General features: G+C 44.4%; 1 protein-coding gene across 2 annotated transcripts in view; it reads right to left on the bottom strand.

Annotated features, from left to right (window-relative positions):
- Positions 1-22,238, bottom strand: part of LOC124619767 (AT-rich interactive domain-containing protein 5B-like) — a 343,213-nt gene that overhangs the window by 8,317 nt on the left and 312,658 nt on the right. The window contains exon 3 of one of the 2 annotated variants that reach the window (XR_006980125.1): positions 10,762-10,897. The exons of the other annotated variant lie outside the window; for it this stretch is intronic. The gene's annotated coding sequence lies outside the window, so the exon portion shown is untranslated. The remainder of the gene's footprint in view (positions 1-10,761; positions 10,898-22,238) is intronic. 2 annotated transcript variants of the gene reach the window in all.

The following is a 22,238-nucleotide window of genomic DNA, read 5'->3' as shown; positions in this document are numbered from 1 at the left end:
AACATCTATGGTCATCAGTCCCCTAGAACTTAGAACTACTTAAACCTAACTAACCTAAGGACATCACACAACACCCAGTCATCACGAGGCAGAGAAAATCCCTGACCCCGCCGGGAATCGAACCCGGGAACCCGGGCGCGGGAAGCGAGAACGCTACCGCACGACCACGAGCTGCGGACTAACCTTTAACTGTGGAAAAGGTAAATAACTTACGGAAATGTTTGATACAGCACTGAATGTAGTACATTTTAAAGTTATATTTAAAGACGTCTAATGTGAATATCTTTTGTGATACGACAAATGTCCCATCTGTATTCAGTATCCTGCCAAATCCTATGAAGCAACGCCTGATGTATGGTGGCAACTGCTTCTGTTATCCGTTGTCGTAGCTAGTCGACGTTTCCCGAAAGCGGAGCAACAGACGCTAAGCCTTCAATGTAACCCAATACACGTAAGTCCATTGGAGTTGCCGAAAATAAATTCTGTGCCCATATCCTGTTGTAACTGAAGCTTTCGATAATGCTGACGGATGGCGAAGTGCAACAAGCCAGTTACAGCTGACGCGACAAAACATAAAAACGAAAAAAAGACCGTAAATCTTGTTACAACTTACAAGAGACATTTACCTTAGGCGAGGCCAACAGATGTTCAGTTATGCGACGTTGTTTTTTGCTCACCCCGTATCCAAACATTACGATGATTCATTTTACTACAAGCATGGAAGATGGGCTTCGTCAATGAACACCGTTTTATTAGGAAAATCATCTTCCGTCTGCCTTTTTGTTAAATATTCACACACAAAACTCATCTCGTTTTCCTCTGTCACTTTCTCTTAAAACTTGCAACAGTTCCAGTTGGTAAGGTTTGAATGCCACGTGTTTCCGCAATTGTTTGTTCGTTTTTGTTTTAGGGCGCAAAAACAATTGGGGTCATACGAGCCCAAGTCAAAACTACGGAACACGAAGACAGAGAGGAGTTAAAAAACGACTATACGTCAATCCCAAATGACGTAAGACAACAGAGCTAAAAACGGGAACATGGAGAAAGGGCAACAAGAGACACCATACAGAAACGGAGATCCAAAACTAAAAATTAAATGGCTTTCGCCATATCACTTAGACGGATAAAAAGTAAAACACGGTCGACAGCACGTGTGTCATTTGCTAAAACGGTCGGTAACTCACATGGCAAACACAAGCGGGAACGTAAACGATCAAAAAACGGGCACTCCGTCAGGAAGTGGTGGACAGTTAAAACCTAGGCGCAGTGTGCACAAAGTGTGGGCGGAGCGCCACTTACAATGGCAGTGCCCAATACGCAACCTATTTAAAATGACCTCCTCCCGGCGAGAGGACCGAGAGGAGGTCGTCCAAGTCGCTGGGAGAGGCTTAATAATCCGGAGCTTATTCCCATAAAGGGAGGACCAATGGCGATGCCAAAGGGACACCACCTCCTGATAGACGGCAACACAGAGATCACTGGAGGGAATATAGGAACTAGTGGGCTGAGGTACGAGGACTGCAGCCGTGGCAGCAGCGTCAGCACCCTCGTTTCCTGGCAGACCCGCATGACCAGGAACTCACAAAAATATCACAGTGGCTCAACCAAGAGCGAGTAAGTGACAGTTTTCCTGGACTCGTTGCACTAAGGGATGGGCGGTGTACCGCACACACAGACTGAAGGGCGCTGAGAGTGTCTGAACAGAGGAAACAACTGAAAAGTGTCGCCAGAGGTACTCCGTGACCTACTACAGGGCGAAGAGCTCGGCTGTAAGTACTGAGCACTGTGCCAGAAGCCAGTGTCGAAAGACGTGGGCGCCAATGACGAAGGCACACCAGATACCACGGTCTCTCCGTGAGCCATCAGGGTACACAATGGTACTATCGCGAAGTTCCATGCCGAAATCGTGAAACTGAAAACGTTAGAGCGAGGCTCGAGTAGTGTCCTTAGGAAGCGAATGAAGGCCAAGGTTAACACGAGCCGCTTCACGAAGCCAAGGTGGTGAAGGGTTCACATCGACCGGAAAAGCTGCACGTGGTGTGAGGTTAAGCTGCCGGAGCAAGTGCCGAGTTCGAGTCTCGGTCCGGCACACAGTTTTAATCTGCCAGGAAGTTTCATACTGTTACGAGGTTGGCTGAAGTACTGAAGTAACGCCATCTGTTAGCGCAACATGTAAATGCAACCTCAGTTTCATTTATGTCAACAAGTTTATGTTGACAAGGACGTCTTACAGATGGCGTTGCACGTTGCGATACTGTATCGACGATGCAAGTATCTTCTAGATCTGGCGACATCATTGGAGAAGATACCAGACTTCTCCAGTAATACGGGGCTGGAACTATTAAAGCAGCGCCACGCGGAAGAATCGGGCACTTCCTACTTGAATAGCTATCTGATAAGACGATTCTTTCTAAACGTAAGACAAACAATGAGTGCAAGTGCAAATGCCAGCTGCTAAAATTATGTCACTATTTATTTTCTATTCCCCCCCGCCCCCCACAACGCCACTGTGGAAAGAATATTTTCGCTGATGTTGGGCCAGTGGATGAAGAAAGCAATCGGCTACTTCCAGGGACTGTGAATCAACCTCATAGTGCCAGCTTAAGCTGATTTGCATGGAATTTTATACATACGTAAAAGGGAATAAATACTTGTTGGAAAAGGCAAAATCTTCCGAAAAAATATGGTGTACCAACTACTGCTGCCACAAGTTCCATGTAATTGTGTTCTAAATAAAAAGTAATTTACAGTAAATAAATTTTTTACTTCATTTCTATACCCACATCTCAGAATTTCCCGACGAAGTCCCAGCTTCATATGGCAACCCTAGACACACAGCCAGCTTTGGTGAAATGATTGTATCAATTAATCACAGTTTGTCTCTGAGGTGGTGGCTTGCGATATTTAATCCTGAATTGTCTCTGAACTATAGTAGCAGATTTGGACTCACAAAACCACGAACAACACCTTACACGCTCTGCACCATTACTCGACTCCATTAAGACTCGGAATAACTCACTGTGGGAATGTCTGGAACTATTAGTGTAGGCGCAATTAAAACTAAGATATGTTGCATTCAATACTGTACCAAAAATTTCTGTAACTTATTTACCCTTTTCACAATTAATGGTAACTTTTGCGTAACTAGACCACCATGCAGAGTGCGCCCAGAATAACGTTACCAGCAGACAAGGGGGGGAGTGGTAGTGGTGGGGGATACGGGCAGGCGCTGTAGGGGAGATGCTGAGCGCTGGATGGGTAGTGCCGTTCTAAACTGAAGTTTACACTTACAATATTTCTAAATATTTAGTGGACCCCATCCACACCCACACTTACTCGGCGACCATTCAAAAAGATGTCGCCTCTGCCTTGTACGATATCTAAAACGAATTCAGCTGAAAATGCAATAAAAGCAGCGATTTGTTTTCACCTGGCTTGTTAACTATTTGGAACTTACAGAGCACCTTCATGACTAGCGAATTTTAAGTAAACCTACATTTCTCTAGTTGCCACGTTAAAATTTACCTCTTTCTCCAAAAAACAGCGGAGTTTCCATAATTTTACCTCACTAACATATGGTGCAAACTCAATTGCGAAAGAATTGTCAAACAGCGGTTTATTAAGTAATGAACTGAGATAAAAGTAAAAGCACATCCTGCCTTAACTCATATTGTTCCAAAACCCACAGCATTTCTGGTTACACCAGCTATCGATGATCTTTAAAAATTGCATTCTTTCGTCGTAGAAGTCTGTATTTAGTGGAACAACACGGTAGATAATGAAGTTTTGCATAATAACCTGATGGCAAAATACTCTCCTCTTTGTGTGCAGAGACCTCCGCCCAAGCCTAAAGAAAAATTCAATATGTAAACTGAATTTTATACGTAGCAGCGTATTATGTAAAATGCACCAAACGCAAAATCACAGCGACCCCTCTGTTCATTGCAAACGTTTTCGAATTTTTTTTTTTCGAATAGTTCCTGTAAAATCGTTTGACAAAAACTGCAGGGCGTGCGCCTAGATTCTGTTATCGCCGACCGGTCGAAAGGGGGGCAAACACTGTCAACACCATTCCCCAACAAACGAATGACCTCGCGCAAAGTTTCGGACAAAAATTGGTCACCGCACAACGGCCACCGCATCCTGCACGGACTATATTTGGCATGCGTGCCATATTGTCATCTGCCAGAGTCTGCTTAGTGTTGTAAAGCTGAGCGCGCCTTTTCTCTGAGGGAACACTGTCTTGCTGTATAATGGCAACAATGCCACAGCGCTAGTGGTCACGCACTGTCTTGGTGTGAAGGAGGGTCGCTGTTACGGTTCAGTGCGGAGCAGTCGCGCGCAGCCGCGTCGCGGATTAAAGAAGGTATAATTGCACTTAAGCTAGAAAATATTTCTGCTTCGGCCACTAACCCTTCAGGGCGTCAGTTCCACACCCGTCGCCACAGTGGGCACTGATATACCAAACTACGTCTGCTTTCGCCAACGAGATCAAATATGCAATATTATTCCGCCCCACGGGGATAAATGAAGACGCGCGTCTGCCCTCGGTCAGTTCCTGTCGCGGTACCGTTGTATACTTCATTCAGTTCCCTACAGTTGCAGCCGACATGGAACTAGCTTCCAATGTCTTAGGGTAGCTTACGGGAGGACTTCAACTCCAGAGCTGCGCACATTTCAGAGTTCAGTTTTGTGTAAATATCACTTTAACAAATGAACATTACCTATTTCATATAATGTTGCCCATAGCAATTGTTTTAGAGATAACGTCCTGTGTGCATATACGTTGGAAGCATGCAAACCTGGTACTTTGTACTGCAACGAATATTCTGGGTTAGAAATGGATTTCCTGCTACACCACTCTAACATCGTGTAGGGCCCCGGACACCACGCAGAAGTGCCACAACACGACGTGGCATGGACTCGACTAATGTTTGAAGTAGTGCTGGAGGGGACTGACACCATGAATCCTGCAGGGCTGTCAATAAATCTGTAAGAGTACGAGGGCGTGGCGATCTGTTCTGAAAAGCACGTTGTAAGGCATCCCAGATATGCTCAATAATGTTCACGTCTGGGGAGTTTGGTGACCGTGGTAATGTTTAAAACTCAGAACAGCGTTCCTGGAGCCACTCTGTAGCAATTCTGGACGTGTTACGTGTCGCATTGTCACGCTGGAATTGCCCAAGTCCGTCGGAATGCACAATGGACATCAATGGATGCAGGCGATCAGACAGGATTCTTACGTACGAGTTACCTGTTAGAGTCGTATCTAGACGTATCAGGGGTCCCATATCACTCCAGCTGCACACGCCCCACACCATTACAGGGCCTCCACCAGCTTGAACAGTCCCCTGCTGCCATGCACGGTCCATGGCTTCACGAGGTTGTCTCCATATCCGTACACATCCATCCGCTCCATACAATTTGAAACGTGACTCGTCCGACCAAGCAACATGTTTCGTCACCAACAATCCAACGTCGGTGTTGATGGGCCCAGGCGAGACGTAAAGCTTTGTGTCGTGCAGTCAGTCATCAAGGGTACACGGCTGTGCCTTCGGCTCTGAAAGCCCATATCGATGATGTTTCGCTGAATGGTTCACACGCTGACGTTTATTGATGGCCCAGCATTGATATCTTCAGTAATTTGCGGGAGGGTTGCACTTCCGTCACGTTGAACGATTGTTCAGTCGTCGTTGGTCCCGTTCTTGCAGGATCTTTTTCCGGCCTCAGCGATGTCGGATTCCTGATGTTCACTGTACACTCGTGAAATGGTTGTACGGAGAAATCCCTATTCATCGCTACTTCGGAGACGCTGCGTCCCATCGCTCGTGCGCCGACTGTAACACCACGTTCAAACTCACTTAAATCTTGATAACCTGCCATTGTAGCAGCATAACCGACTTAACAAGTGCGACAGACATTTATCGACTTATATAGGCGTTGCCGACCGCAACGCCGTATTCTACCTGTTTACATATCTCTGCATTTTACTATGCATGCCTGTACCAGTTTCTTTGGCGCTTCTGTCTATCTTGGATGTTTGGCGTTAAACTTGCCTTAATGAATATAACACATGTAGCTTCCGTTTCCTGTAATATCATGCACAATCTTATAGTTTCTCCTTTCCTTCAGTCTTCTCCCACGCACTAATTCTTGCCATTCTTCTTTGTTTTTCCTTCATGTTTCAATAATCTTCTACTCTCCCCTAGTCTGTCCAGCACCTTTGCATTAGTCACTTTCTATACCCAATTAATCCTTTCCATCATTGTCCACACGCAAATCTCAAGTGCTTCCTTGACCTCCCTTCGCCCTCTCTTCCAATGTCCATGCATCAACTGAGTTTTGCGCTGTTACTCTCCGGACAAAACATATTGTTGCTCTTTTTCCTGACCTGTTTATTTAGTCTTCCATACAATATGATAAATTATTATTTTTCAGATTCACTCCAACCGTTTCTCTGGGACAGTGGATTATCTGCTAAGTAAGGAAGCTTGTTCAGACGTAAGTATTCTTGAAGCATGGATCTGCAGTGAAGCAAGCCGTCTATGTAATTGGAAGCAAATGTTGGTAGATGATATTGTTACAATGTTTGCAATTCGGCAAATATGGAAACAAGGCTAACGTAAAAACGTATTACCGTGCCTCAGTTGCTGTGCAGCCATTTGGCGCGCAGTACTGAGTCCTCGGCCGCAGGAGAGTAGCGGTGAAGCCCAGGGGGGGGGGGGGGAGGGGGGAGGAACTGCCCGGAGGGGAAAGTGTAGCGCAGCGCAACGGAGGCGCGTGGGCGGCAACCACGGCGCTGCTGAAAACGCGGCGGAGCGGACAGTGTCCGCCAGCTATGGTTGGTTATCCCCGTTCAGTTTCTCCGTGGATCTCGCTTGTAGCTCTAGGCGAACGCTATGGTCCATCTTTTTCCCTGTCCTTGCGCAGCTGAACTGATGTTCGTTTTTACAAAAAATGGCTCTGAGCACTATGGGACTCAACAGCTGAGGTCATCAGTCCCCTAGAACTTAAAACTACTTAAACCTAACTAACCTAAGGACATCACACACATCCATGCCCGAGGCAGGATTCGAACCTGCGACCGTAGCTGTCGCGCGGTTCCAGACTGAAGCGCCTAGAACCACTCGGCCACACCGGCCGGCTCGTTTTTACAGATCTGACAAAGTTTTAATGTTGCATACCGAAGAAATCACGTATGCATAGATAGCTATTTCTCCACTAATTTTTGGTCTGGAAAAATAAATAAGCATCAGAAATGGGTACCGTTTCGAAAAACCCTCAGTAGATGGTGACACACAGTGGTGTTATCGTAGCTACAGCAGTCCAGTCTCACGAAGTACGCCGTCGTTCTGAGAACCATCACCAGTTAGAACTAGTTACTGAAAAGTTGCAAGCTAGCATATCTGGCGATTTCCTGGAAAGACACGAAGATGACTCCAAGACCAAAAAGACTACGCACCTTATGTTAACTATAGGTGAGAGGGCGCTGTAGTGTTCCAACTTTCTGTACTTTTCGTAGGCTAATGTGAGATTTATCGGATAAAGGTTAGCCCTCGAGCAGCGCCGCTTCGGCGTAAACAACGGGGCGCCGGGTGCGGGTAGTGACAGCGTCCGCTTCGGTCCCCTGGCGACGGAGACAAAGAGGGAGGTCGGTCTTAACATATAAACAGACGAGTCGGATGGAGGCTGTGTGTAATTTTAGCAGCCCTCGCAGTTATTTTTAAGCTCTTGTTACGGCTCTCCACGCATAATGGGAAGCAGCTCTGGCGTGGTGTCGGGACGCGTTCCTTCTCGCCGACACCTTCCCGTGACAGCAGCATGCCGGCCCGTCTCACAACAGTCAGCAACGAAAAACCAGTGTGTACAGAACGAAGCTACCTCCGGCCGCAGCCGCGCCCTCACGTCAGCTACAAGTGTTGCTCACACGAATTTTAACCCCAGAATAACAAGGTGCGAGTTCAGAGACATAAGTAACAAGATGGGTAAAAGTTTACCCCACGTTTCTCAAAATCATCCCCGCGAAAATAAAGGTTCTGGAGTGACAAAGTAATAAGGAATCCACAACATTAATTACACAGTATTGTTAGTTTTTTACAATACGACAAAGCCAAAAATAAGGAAAACGTCGATGTATGTGATTCATTGTTGTATACTATGGAAATATAAGATCGCTAATTTCTTTTCCCAAATATGTGATGCCCTTTAAAGTAGTATGTCTTCGCGTCATATAAAAAACATTATCTTTAGCCCATACTTGTCCGATTTGCTTGGCAGATACATTCAGAGTGATCACTTGCCACGGAAGCTAAGAACCGTCTCGTCAGTGATTAAGAAAGCCGAGGGAGTGTACACTTCTTGACTGTGCTTGACGAACATACATCATAAATCACGGAATGCAGTGAAACTGTCAGCTGTTCTTCTTTGCAATCGAGTAGTGTGGTCATCAAATCTTAGATTATCATTGATCAAAAATTCTAACCGGTTTTTCGTCGTAACACTCCGGGAATGTGGGGGCCCATATATCACAGACCACACATACTGACAACTGACATGACCAGTTTTTAGTCACATTTTTCTTTCTTTTGGTTCCCAAGGATCCAGATAGATACGACACAGTATACATTACTGCACAGTTTATTTGTGATTCTCCTGTAACCTACAGATATTTACTCAAAAGTCAATGGCTAATAAGCCCGCCCCGTTAGCCGTGCGGTCTAGCTCACTGATTTCCGGGCGGGAAGGTGTGCCGGTCCCCGGCACGAATCCGCCCGGCGGATTAGTGTCGAGGTCCGGTGTGCCGGCCAGTCTGTAGATTGTTTTTAGGCGGTTTTCCATCTGCCTCGGCGAATGCTGTCTGGATCCCCTTATTCTGCCTCAGTTACACTATGTCGGTGATTGCTGTGCAAACACTTCCTCCACGTACGCGTACGCCATAATTACTCTACCATGCAAACATTGGGGTTACACTCGTCTGGTGTGAGACGTTCCCAGGGATGTCCACTGGGGGTCGAACCGCACAATAACCCTGGGTTCAGTGTGGGGCGGCGGTGGGGTGCAGTGGACTGCTTTAGCCTGTTGTGGGGTTGTGAACTAGTGACGTCTACGGCGGGGACGAAGCCTCTCCGTCGTTTCTAGGTCCCCAGTTCCATACAATACAATACAAATGGCTAATATGGAACAGAAAAATGTCGTACATGTACCCAACAACGTTAAGTTTTCTTTGTTACACTTCCAGTGAAATGAGTGAATCTGGAAGGTCGGAAAGTTGTATGAAATACAATACCTACAATATTTAACGTACCAGATAAGGCACCACAACTGTAGCTGAAGGGAAAGCCACACAAATGTGTATCTAATACTCTTAAAGTAAAATAACCGAGTAAGTTGTCCTGGTCGGCAAGTGTTCATCAAAAGGAAGGATATCGTCAGGAGTACCACAAGGAAGTGTGATAGGACCGCTGTTATTTTCGGTATACACAAATGATCTGGCGGACAAGTGGAGCATTCTATGGCTGTACACTGATGACGCTGTGGGATATGAGAAGGTATCGTCGTTGAGTGACTGTAGGAGGACGATTACGACAAAATTTCTGGTTGGTGTGATTAATGGCAGCTTGCTCTGAAAGTAAAAAACTTTAACTGAATGCGGATAAGTAGGGAAAAAATCCTGTAACTTTCGAATACAGCATTAGTAGTGTGCTGCTTGGCACAGTCACAATGATTATATAATAGGCATAAAGTTGCAAAGCGATAAGAATTGAATGAGCACTGTAGAGGTTGGCAGTAGGTACGCCGAATGATCGACTTCGTTTCATTGGGAGAATTCTATGAAAGTGTAGCTCATCCGTAAAGGAGACGGCATATAGAAAGCTAGCACGATCCATTCTCGAGTAGTGTTCTACTCTTTGGCATCCCAACCAGGTCGGATTAATGGAAGACATCGAAGCAATTCAGAGGCAGGCTGCTAGATTTGTTACCGATAGTTTCTATCAGCTGGCAAGCGTTACAGAGATGCTTCGTGAAGTCAAATGGAAATCCTTGGACGAAAGACAACAATCTTTACGAGGAACACTATTGAGAAAATTTGGAGAACCGGCGTCTGACGCCAAATGCAGAACGTTTCTACTGCCGCCAACGTACATTTTGTACAAGGATCACGAAGATAAGATAGAAGAAATCAGAGCTCATACGAATGCATATAAACAGTCTTTCTCCCTTGCGATGTATGTATGTAGATGTAAACAACAAAACATCAAAAGCAATGAAACAATTTCTCCAACACAGAAGAAACCAATTCCACAATTATTGCTACATCTGACCCATGAAACACAAGAATCTTCAACACATTCGCTTCTGTAGCAAAGGTAATATCCACAAAAAATTTGTGTATTAGAAAATCGAGTGAAGTGTAAGATAGTGCGAGTCATTAGGCTTCCCAAACGAAATAGCTACGTTTCAACGAAACTGCGAATCATAATAAGAACAGTGAACAACAGAAATATATGCTTGTCACTCATGAAATGTGTGTGTATATCCTCTTGCTTTCAGCGGAGTAAGATGCAGTTATCCGCACATTCGAAAGTATTTCTTCATGAATAAGTTGTTGTTAATGTCACTGAATCAGTGACATTCGGTTGCTTTTACTTCACGATGATTATTCGTGTCCCTTAATCATTTACTAATGCTTGGACCCCAAAAATGTAATAACTATTCCATTAATTAAGTAGAAAAATAATTAAAAACAAGCATTAATCTTACGGCTGACTTTCTCGCACGTAGGGGCGCTAGCGTCGTATCAATTGTCAGACGGCAATTTTCACAGCAGTGTGTGTCAGGACTGTGTGTGATAGACTGTGACGCGAGGATTTCAATATGTAGGACTGCACGCGTGTACCTGCAAACAAACGAAAAATTAATTACACATATTTTTCTAATTTATTATTGTAACTTTAGTGGTAGTTAAAGCTTTATAACTCCTCTTTCTACGAATTTCGTCCTCCTGTATTTCACTCATTCATTAGTTGGTACTGAGTGATTTGACGATGGTGAGGCATGCTGGTACTTGTTGTCATGTTTTCACCTCGTTCGCGGCTTCTCAGTCATTGATCCTGGACTAACAATGACTTTTCCAGTCACACAGAGAGGGGCCCACTGGTCTCTGTGAACACCGTCTCTCTGCAATCATCGGCCCGCATACGGCCTTCGCAGTCTCAAGAGTTTCGATTCATGTAGACCATTGCCCCCACGTGTGTGTGTGTGTGTGTGTGTGTGTGTGTGTGTGTGTGTAAGCCAACTGAGCGCCAAACCAGAGAAAGAGCCTTTTGCCTACAGTGCTCCGAAATTAGCGACCACAATATCGACACGACCAGCCAGCTGGACGATTGCAGCTAATGCGGACACAGCTAACGATCTCGTAAACATAGCAGAGCACAGCACAGCCCACCGACACGCCGCGTCAGCGCGGCTGACCGTGTGACGTAACGCGACCCTGGCCTGACTGACAATGAGCGACTCCGCGAGCCATATGACGCTACTCTGACTGTACTATCTACTGTGCCAGCAGCGCGGCCTTGAGCGACCGCGCGCCGCGGGAAAGTGCGGCCAGAGAGCAGCTTATGAGCTACGTCAAGAGTAACAGGGAATTCCTCATGACAGCAGAAAGGAGAAAACAACTTATTTTTACACAGCGATTAACTACTAATAATTTCAACAACAGCGCAAGAATTAATCAGCCAACCGATCGAAATTTGTGTGTGTGTGTGTGTGTGTGTGTGTGTGTGTGTGTGTGAGAGAGAGAGAGAGAGAGAGAGAGAGAGAGAGAGAGAGAGAGAGAGAGAGAGCAGGGGGGGGGGGGGAGACCAGAGAAGCAATAGGAATAAAAGTTACAACATTTTCTAACATTGTTACCTTGTTACGTACATACAAAAAAAAAAAAATCACTGTACATAGCATACAAGCACTTCGTCAGCTTAACTTACCTGCAATAACATGACTGTACACGAGCATTAATTTTTCATTCTTTCTCTCTTTTTATGAAAAAAACACGTGAGATAACATTTTGTACATACTCTATGGACGAGTAACATCCAATTTCTTAATTTCGCACTGAACATTTTCCGTCACCACCGTAGACATTTTTATCGCCCACTTTCTCCTAGTTTCTTCTTTTTATTTTACTAAGTACAAAAAAATGACAAATTTCACTCCCGCTACCAATGTTCTGCTGTGTAAAATTTTCCCAGCGGTAGAATATATAGCACTTAAACCATAATGGAATGGTTAAACTCCGTAACTAATGGGTAACGCAAATGATGATTTTGTTTCGCGAAACGATATCAGACACGACACCCATCTTTAGTGGCTTCTTCAGTTTATTCGCCTTCGTTGCGGCTTTGAAACGTAATGTAAAGCTGTGGAGTGGTTTCTCTGCGAGGTTAAGCACATGGCAGGCAGGCACATGTTTGAAGAAAAATCTCGATCACCGTGTAAAAAAGCATGCCAAGGCTCTGAGCTTTGGAATGAGCAACTAATTTTAGTGACGTGGTGATCGGCGAAAGTAATAGATTTGACAAGTGGCTCTGGGTACTCTTGCTATTATTTATCATCCACGACATGTGCTGGCTTTGTTCAAACTGATACTTAATTGATGACTGTTCGTTTTAAGGGGGGGGGGGGGGCAGGATCAGAATTAGGTTCCGGGTTCGAACTCTGTTTCAGCACAAAACAGTAACCTGCAAACGTTTAAGTGACAGCAAGGTGATGCCTTCGGCACATACAACAGAGCAGGCTGTACCAATAACAAACTCATTAATGGTAACGAAAAGTAACACAGCAGCGCAGTGCTACTCCAGGCTGTACGACAAATTATCGATTATGCTGGACCAACAAACACACACACACACACACACACACACACACACACACACACACACACACACACATACTCATCGGAACTACGATACCTGAACAGCGGGGTAGCAAATGATCCATCCACTTTCACTTTGCCAGCTCAACAGGGAGGAATGTATAATGCACAGTGACCGTGGGGAAACAAACAGCTCTAAGTTTCTCGCGGAGTGCAAACTTTGAGCAGCTCCCGCTAAAAGACGGGTGGCGCCATAAAGGAGATTGAAACTGGGAGGTGTGGGCGGCGTGGGCCAGGGAGAACACAGCACAGCCGAACGGAAGAGAAGAGAGGAGGGCAGAACAGGTTCCAGCAGGGTGGCGGCAAGGCGGCCGCGGTATAACGGGACGCGGCTGGCTGGTCAGCCGGGATTATCCCGGAACGCTGGAACTACGGCAAGCTCAGCTCCCAAACTCACCAAACACGGGAGTAGAGTCCAGTATCCACTCTCATTTTTGCCACAAGGTAGAGCGCAAGATATGCGCCATTTTAACTGTCACGATTCGATACGTTGATAACTGTCATAGCTCGTTATGAGACATATAGATGAAAGTAAAGATACAGCGCTACACGATACAACATTGTGTCTTTATCGTTAATCATTACTGTCAAAAGTCTGGTAGCTAGACTCGTAAAGTGCGTCCAGTTCGTGGCAGAAAAATGTTCCAATAAAGTGCGTCCAGTTCGTGGCAGAAAAATGTTCCAAATTCATTAACAGTGAAAAGAATAATCGAAAAAGTTTCAAGTACTGGATCATTTGTTGATGTAAAACACACAACACGAGTGCAGTGGTCTCTCACTGACAAAATCGTGGCAGTTCGCTACAAAGTGGCCAAAAGCGCAGGGACCTCGATTAGTCATCGTGCACGAGAACTGAAAATTTCAAGACCCACTATCCTCTGTATTCTTAGTAATGATTTTCCTATCCAAGCATACAAAATCCAAGTGACTCAACAACTTCCAATGACCAAGCACAGCGAAGAGTCGTGCTACGTCTCGTTTTCGTGACTAGAGTAGACAGCCATGATCTTGCCAGTTAACACCAATGAATTATTTTCTGTAGAATTTACTGAGGTCTTGGGTTTACGCTAACGAGCCCACAACCACCGAAATCTGAAATTGAACTCTGTATAAACGATAAACCATGACATTTGCGCAAAACTGGGATTCATGATTTCGTCAAAAAGTTACGCAGGAGGCACCAAATCCATGGCGACCATTTACCAGATGCTTTGTTCCTCACAGAATTCACAAATGTCTGCATTATAAATCAATAAATATTAAACTGCTTCCTACAAAAAACGATGTTTGATATAGAAGTCAAATCTTGTACTCTTACTGTAACACCCTTCACAGTATAAGTAGATTCCGCTGTCAGTAGCTAACACCCAAACCTTCCGATGTCAGATACTCACTTCGGTTCAAACGTTGTATGTAGATATAGTATCAACCAAAACTCCGATTTAGTTGGTGCTACGTTCTGACGTCCAGCAGAACGGGCGAAAACGCTAATCAAAAGTAACTCCAGAACTACGGAACACAGGAAAAGCATAACTGTGAGTAACTAATACGTATAGCTTGCGTGGGGAAGTTGGTAGAGCCTTAGATCGTCGTACCAAGGGTCCTGGTTTCATACCCCAATGATGACTTTTTTTCAGAATTATGTGTGAAAAAGTTATATGAGACCATTAATACTTCCGCTCATGTGATGTAATTGTTTCTTTATCCTACTGTTCCGATTGTTTATGTTTATTCTGTGAAACTACAAATGCACCAGCTGCTACATCACGAGTTGTTCAAATGGTTCAAATGGCTCTGAGCATTATGGGACTTAACTTCTGAGGTCATCAGTCCCCTAGAACTTAGTACTACTTAAACCTAACTAACCTAAGGACATCACACACATCCATGCCCCAGGCAGGATTCGAACCTGCGACCGTAGCGGTCGCGCGGTTCCAGACTGTAGCGCCTAGAACCGCTTGGCCACTCCGGCCGGTATCACGAGTTGTGTCTGTTGTGTCACACAGAACACCACACCTGTCTGTACAAATGTACTCTGTAGTTTTGCTACTTTCAACTAACGTAACGAAATCAGACTGTCAAAAGAAAATTGCTACGAACTCCGAAAAGTACTTTTACATATCAGGAAAATGTTCTTCCATACAACAGTTTCACGCGTAAACAGTTAAAACAATTCGTCATCAGTGGGGTTTGAACGCGGGACTTTTGGTACGACGCTCTCCCGCTCTACCAACTCACCGATCGAGATCTAAAAACGATTTTGATGTTCTCCGTAGCTCTGATGTTACTCTTAACTACCGTTTACGCATGTTCTACTGGACGACCGCATGTAACACGTACTAAACCGGTGTTTTCGTCGATACTCTATGAACATACAACGTTTGGTACCGATCTGAATGTCTCACATCTGGAGGTCTGGATGTAAGAAGACTACTTTAAAATATGTGCGTTGGCATATCGAAAACTGTGGCACTTGCAATACTTAAGATGTGTCTTTTCATCTGAGTTCTTGCATATGGTGTTAGTGTTCTACTGAAAAGATACGACAGAAACAGATTGTTGTTAAAGATGGTGGAATTCCTCATCAGTTAGCAACACAACTCCAGAAATACAAATAGAAGTACAATGTAATACACCTATTAATTAAAGAACGCTACCGATATGCCAAGGAGAAATTCCGAAAGGGAATTGAAGTTCAGGGAGAGGAAATAAAAATTTTACGGTCTGTCGATGATATTTTAATTCTGTCAGTGACAGCAAAGGATTTGAAACAACAAGTGAAAGGAATGGATACTATCTTGAAAAAGAGATAACAACATGAATGTCAATACAAGTAAAACAAGGGAAATGGAATGAAATCGAATTAAATCTGACGCTGTTAAGGGAATTAGATTAAAAAAAGCAGAAACTAAAAGTAGTAGATGTATTTGGCCAGTAAAATAAATGATGAGGGTCGAAGTAGTGAGAACATACACTGCTCAAAAGAATTAAAAGATGATTTTTGAAACCGTCATTTCCCCACATTGAGACGCATAAGTTTGTAATTTGGCTCAAAGTTGCCTTGAAACGTTTTGTGTAGCAGTGCAAAAGCGTGGCGCCCTATGATGTCACCCTCGGGCTCGGCGACGGATCCACCAGCACGGTGTCAACACAAGCGAAAAACATGGCCGGGGCTAAGAAACTCATGTGACGTGTAAGGTGTCCTAAGGATGTCACACTGGCACCAAATTTCACCACATTTCTGTCCCACGCCATCGCGGACGTGTCACACGATGGAAAAGTCGTCACACCCCTCTTCTCCTTACTCACATCTCATCTTTTCTGACCCCTCTGCGATGGGGGTAAGAACCGCGACGCCCAGTACTGAAATCACGCGGTTTTCTAATGAATGACCGAGGAAAACACTTCAGACACACTGGTGCTCAAAATCGACGCGAAATCGCCTCAGGAGGGGGTGGAAAAAGCTTCAATGAGACCATCCTTGGGGCGTTCATTTACACACCTCTCGCGGTCGAAAAAAATTTTGTAGTACTATGTGCAACAGAACGATTCAACTATTCTTTACGGAAATCTTAGGACTGCATCCCCACTGAATGTGATCTGACCCCCTGTTATGTAGAGCGACCGGACATTTTGCTCTGGTATACAGTGTGGACCAGCCAGGGACCGCTCAACACCATTCGACGGAACTAGCGTGATCCGAAGCAACAAATGGTGCTTACGCTTTTCCACCTCTCCAGCTTCGCGCCGTCCTGTGGCGCGATTGGATGAGAGGGGACATTGGCACATGCAGAAATAAAACGGCAAAGAGTCCCTCTAAGACCATCACTGCCACCTGTACAACTCTGTTGAGCAGTTTAAAAATGTACAAGGCCGTGCTGGAAAGCAATGCTTCCGAGTCTTTTATGTGAATACTCTTAAAGCTTTTTAAATACAACAAACTTTATTAACATTCTACAATTTATACTCACGCCTACATACTTATTTCTCAACATAGTCATCCTAGCGACAAACACATTACTCTTAATGAGAGACCAGTTTGTTGATACAGTCACTGTAGAAAGTCTGGGGCCAAATCGGGACTGTCAGGAGGACCATCAATGACAGTCCCAAGGCGCCAGATTGTTGCAGATAACGCAGCGCTCGTGTGTAGTCTGGCACTGTCATTTGGAAGGAGAGGATGCGCCAGATGTGGACGACCTCTTCTAATACTCAACTCGATTACACCACGCTGTTTCTTATGCACCGACATAGTTACGTTACACACTGCCATGTTATACTCTACAATGCGGAGCCGTCTAGCGGCAGAGAGGCGCACTTATGTAGACACGAAGAATAAAGATGTAGAATGTTTTTAACGTTTGTTAAATGCTTTAAGAGTTTTCACATAAATCCCGAGACATTACTTTTCAGCACGCTTTAGTACCTACACATGGACAATCCTTGACAGATTTCTACGCGCCTGTGAGCAGGCAACACCTTCGACACCCCTCGGTCTTGCCTGCCTGTAGTCGCCAGCATGTCTCACAATAATTCTCTTTGTACAGGTACATTTTTAAAGCGCTAATGTTCCTAACTCAGAAACGGAGCCAATGCATTTTGCTAGTTTGACATTAGGGAACAGAAAAATGTCTACGGGAGACAGAGCAGGTAAACACGAACAACGAGACTTGACTCCAGAATTTTTCCTTGTCAAACAACAAACTGTTTGGTGTGCTTTGCGACAGGTGGGTGTCGCCATGATGAATGATGCGTTGTTTATGGTTGTTTTTCCTGATTTCATCGCCGGCTTGTTGAAAATAAATTGTTGTTTACCACTCCGCTTTAATTGTTCCTCGACACTCTAAACTAAAGCTATGATCACGATATGTCTGATGTAACCATAGCAACGAGCTATCATTTTTACGGAACTGCTTCGCGAACGAACCACTTTCATTCAGTACTGATCATCTTGGCCAACCAAACAGCTGATGGCTGCTTAGTTTGTGGAATATATTCCATCTTAGTCCGCCGTTACGAGGATTTTGCATTTCTTCGGCAGAATTTTTTGAGTACTTCGTTACGCCAGTTTACACGAGCCTATTTTTCTTCTTCAGTCAAATTATGCAGTATCTACCGGGAACAGGTCTTTTTCAGAGCTAAATGTTCAAATTAAACAGAATGTACTGCAGTCTTCCACATGCCTAAACATGCCTCTGTGCTACAGTAAGGCACAAGAGGTGTAAAACATAACATTACGGTATTATTCCATCATTTTCGGACATACGGGATATTATTAACCCTTGTTCGGATATTTCGGCTGACAGCCTTTGAGTCATTCTCAAGATGATTCGCTTGCAAAATTGCAATCAAGTGCACTTACTCCTCTGCCAAACACTTTTGTGAACTGCACAGTAATCATGTAGGTATAGATGTATTGTCTAAAGTAATTTAAAAATCTTATAAGCGACTCACTTTGAGAGTGGGTGAAAGGTGGTTGGGGAACTATCGGAACAAAAATTAATAACATTCCTGACGCACGTCCGAAAAATGATGAAATATTCAATCCGCCGGAAAAACTTTGAGAAACACATTACAGATATGTTTAGTTACGATTTTCTTGTAATTTACAGCCATTTCCTAAAGATACCGTCTCTTTTAAGAACAAGTAATAAACTGTAAACAGCAGAAGATTGATGAATTGTTAAAAGGCGTTGTATTTCTACGCAATAACGCGTGAAGCTTTGTTAAATACACTTCTAAATACACCAGTCTATGAAAGCGTAAAAAAAAGAAAACTACGATGTTATGCAGAATATACATTAACACACCGCATCAGCTACCATAAGGGTGCCGGGCACACATGCAGCGATCCAGACCTGGTCCGGCCATGCTCGAGGAACGTCAGTGAGCTTAGAGTGTGCCGAGAGGAATTTGTTCTGTTTAATTTTTCACGTGACAGACGACGCGATGGTAGAACCGTTCTGTAGGCTGTGTAACTGTATAAAACTGTTTTGTGTATAGAAAGCTGCCAGGCACTTTTCGGGTGAAATTTATAGTCTCCAAAATGTGTCGCTTTTTCCCGCTTTTGGTTCTAGTTTGTTTAAAAGTCGACAGAAGATGTACTGAGTAGTCTTAAAATATTCATAAAGTTTTGTCTCATCATCCATGAGCGGACGAAATAATATTCTAAACTATCTGTGTACTGGTCTTGTTTCTCAGGCACTGTGGATTCACATATTTCGTCCTTTTTTGTCTCGCTTCATTTTCTTTCTCGTCTAAACCAAGGACTAATAAGTCCTAATATACTATTACCAAAATTAGCGAACACATTTAGAACTTTCAAAAACACAGACCACCACTTCCAAGTCACTACAAGGAACAACAGGAATGCGGACAAGCCTGGGTTCTGTGTTGCGAGCTAACACCACAAGGATGTTCGGGCTTACATGCGGTTCCTCTTCGTCGAAATGTCTTGGCTCAAACTCGTCTAAGGGCTGAACCGCACGTGTCGCATTACACGCCCTAAACAGACACTTGTGACCCTTTGGTTAAATTGTCTGGCTGATGGCAAGTTTGTGAAATACAAAGTCAACACAACATATAACAGTAATGTCCTCCTGCTTAGCTGGGTGGTAACGTGCTCGCCTCCCATGCAAGCGAGCCCGGGTTCGATTCCCGGCCGGGTTGGAGATTTTCTCCGCTTGGCGACTGGGTGTTGTGCTGTCCTCATTATCATTTCATTCTCATCACCGGCTGGCAAGTCGCCCAAAGCGGCGTCGACTGAAATAAGACCTGCACTTGGCGGTCGAACTTCCCCGAATGGAGAACGGCCAACGATGCCATACGCTCATTTCATTTCCTAACAGTAATAATAATAATAATAATATCGGGAACTAAAGTAACGACCCATAAATGACGTAGGCCACAAAATTGCGATTTGGTTAGGACAATGTTTATACAGAAAGCAAACTAATAGCGAAAGAGCTCGTGTTTAGAGTTACTATTGCCCTCGAGCGCACATCCATTTGACACAGTTCGATCATTCACAATCTCATAGCGAAATACCAGTTCGATACTCCACCTCGTTAACTATGCGCAAAGTTAAGAGTTCACAATAGCGCGCGGCTGCTCATCGCTCAGAGTCCCGCGATACCACACAACGCGAAATTTTGTAAGACCTTTCACTTCCTAGCTGCCTAAACAACGACTGCCAGCTTTCGTGTCTCCACCAGCACTGTTCCCTTTGGTGTCTCTAGCCGAACAGTACACTCTTTGGTGTCTAGACCAGAACTGCCCTCTGCCGTCTCCAACCGCGTTTCCCGCGCGCCGAATATCTTCGCTGAACTGACTCGCGCAGTTCCTTTCCTGAAGCCTTCCATCTGATTGGCTACAGCTTATTCTTCATTACTTTACATTTTAACATATTTAAATAATCAAAGCTTACCACTTTCACGTTCTAAATAATATAACAATAATATCCATTACATAATAAAAATTAAAATCATTTACATAAAACTAATACAATTTCCTTCTTAACTTTGAATGTAACGGCCAGTAGCCTTACACCAATGTGCTTTTTGATAAATAAATAAAGAACAAAAGTAACTATTATGCACTAAAATTTACAACGAATATTCTATTGCCTAATGATTCAATGAGGTGTCATGCTGTCATCGTTCAATATATTTCGTGTGGAGGAAATGATGATCTGAGGCTTAACTGAAAATACTGATAATTTAAATTTACTATATCTTTTAGACAAATAAAGTTACAGAGTTGATATTTACTGCGTTTGGCATTTTAATGATGCGCTTCTATATGAAAGCGTTCAGATTTTGGCATTCAGGTCTTTGTTTACAAAACTTGTTAATTTCACTTTAACAGTAAATCCTAACCTATTATAGATATGATCAATATTCAAGTTTTATTGGGATCACCATTAAAATTTATGGAGGATGGCAGGTTAAAATTACTGTGGCTTCATTCTTGCATTACTACAGAATTAAATAGTTTTCATAAATGTTTCCCTTTATGGCCGATCTTAGGTCCGCCATGTTTAACACTGCTACGTCTCCTCCGCTTCAAACAGATTCTACTGGGTTTCCCTATGACGTGGGTTCTCGTCTGTCTCACTCGCACACTACAGCGCTTAGGCCTCAATAGACAATGGACGCCTGTGAGTTGCCCCATCTCGTGGTGAATCTGCGCCCTTTGTGGCACACGGTCCTCGCCGACGACAGGGTACGTTTCACAATTCCTGTAGGCTGGCACTTTCGGCCATATATTTAAATGAGAGCGCAATACTCGTTAACTCACTGTGTGATTCCTAAAAGAATGAGCCGGAACACAGAGGTCACTCCTCCGACGCTCGGCCCTGACACTGCCCGGGCATGTGTGACCGGACCTTAGAAAACTTTCCCTGGAATACTGTTCATGAATGGCAGCACAGCAGGTCGAGTCACCAGACTGACGTACAAATTTGCGGCCACGCTGCGTGGGATAACACAAAGTGCGTCTGCCGACATACAAAATCGCATCCCAGACCACAACTCCAGGTGTAGCCCAACGTGTCCACCACGCGGTCAGGCTGGTTGCAAGCCCACAGCTGGCCTCCTAACCAACACGCAGCCATCTTGGGTATCGAAGCAGAACCATCTTTCATCGGAGAACACAACAAACCTCCACCCAGACCACCAATGTGCTCTCGCTTGACAGCACTGAAGTCGCAAATAGCTTTGCTTTGGTTTGAGGTCAGTGGAATGCACGCTACAGAGCGTCTGGCTCGAAGCTATCCTTGAATTAACCTATTTGTAATAGTTTGTTGTGTCACTGTGGTACCAACTGCTGCTGCAGATGCAGTACGATGCGCCAGAGCCATACGCCGAACACTATGGCCTTCCCTCTCGCCAGTGCCACGTGGCCGTCCGGAGTCCATTTCTCTTGCGATAGTCCATTCTTGTGATCAACGCTGCCAGGAATCACGTACAGTGGCTACATTCCTGCCAAGTCTTTCTGAAATATCGCAGAAGGAACATCCAGGTGTTCATAGTCCAATTACACGACTTCGTTCAGACTAAGTGAGGTGTTGATAATGGCGTATTTGTCACTTTAAAGGCATTCTTGACTAACAGCAAGTCACCACGTCCAATCTCATAGATAATTAATCATCATCACGACCATTATAGCGTATATTTAAAGCAAACCCGATTTGCATCCTCTTATGTGATTGGCGTGAAATTGGAATAGACGTCATCTTTCAGATGTGGAAACACGCCTACCAACTTTCGACTGTTTTGCACAACTCCTCTTTGATGTTGCGATTATTTCC

This window comes from Schistocerca americana, chromosome 6 (genome assembly GCF_021461395.2).
Source record: "Schistocerca americana isolate TAMUIC-IGC-003095 chromosome 6, iqSchAmer2.1, whole genome shotgun sequence".
NCBI lineage: Eukaryota > Metazoa > Arthropoda > Insecta > Orthoptera > Acrididae > Schistocerca > Schistocerca americana.
The sequence above is the reverse complement of the archived record's forward strand: the minus strand, read 5'-3'. Positions and strand labels throughout refer to the sequence as shown.